The sequence below is a fragment of the Aptenodytes forsteri genome, unplaced genomic scaffold, assembly GCF_000699145.1.
Source record: "Aptenodytes forsteri isolate BGI_AS27 unplaced genomic scaffold, ASM69914v1 Scaffold54, whole genome shotgun sequence".
Classification (NCBI taxonomy): domain Eukaryota; kingdom Metazoa; phylum Chordata; class Aves; order Sphenisciformes; family Spheniscidae; genus Aptenodytes; species Aptenodytes forsteri.
The window spans coordinates 7,594,889-7,595,402 of NW_008796044.1; positions in this window are offsets into that span (position 1 = coordinate 7,594,889).

Genomic DNA, 514 nt, shown 5'->3' on the forward strand with positions numbered 1-514 from the left:
CGGGGCGGGCGGGAGGAGGAGGGCGGCAGCCCCCCGGCGGCTCCCGTGGGGGTCACCCGGTGCCCCTCCTGCCAGCGGGGGAACGCGCTGCCTCTCCCCCCCAGACCCCTGCCACCGGGGGAGGCGGGTGGGGACATCGCCGCGCTTGGGGGGGCAGCGCCGGTGGTGACCCTGTGCGGGACCCGCCGAGGGGAAGCGCCGGGAGGTGCCGGAGAATAGCTGCGGGTGGGTTTTTGCTGGAGGGGCTCCTAGGGCAGCTCCGGGAGGAGGAGGCATCGCTGGGGCACCGCTGAGAAGTGCCTCTGCTTTCGTGGGGGTGCAGCGTTTGGCAGAGGGGCTCTGAAACCTGTTGGCTGCAGAGTCCCGGGGCAAGGGACCATCCGGCTCCTTCCTTCTGCGCCTGGGACAGTGCCGCCGTCCCTGTGAGGTGTTTCCTCGTGTCCCCTGCACTCCTTCTGCGTGAGCTGCCCGGGAAGCACATTCCTGCATGCTCCAGGGCATCTTCCAAACGGTT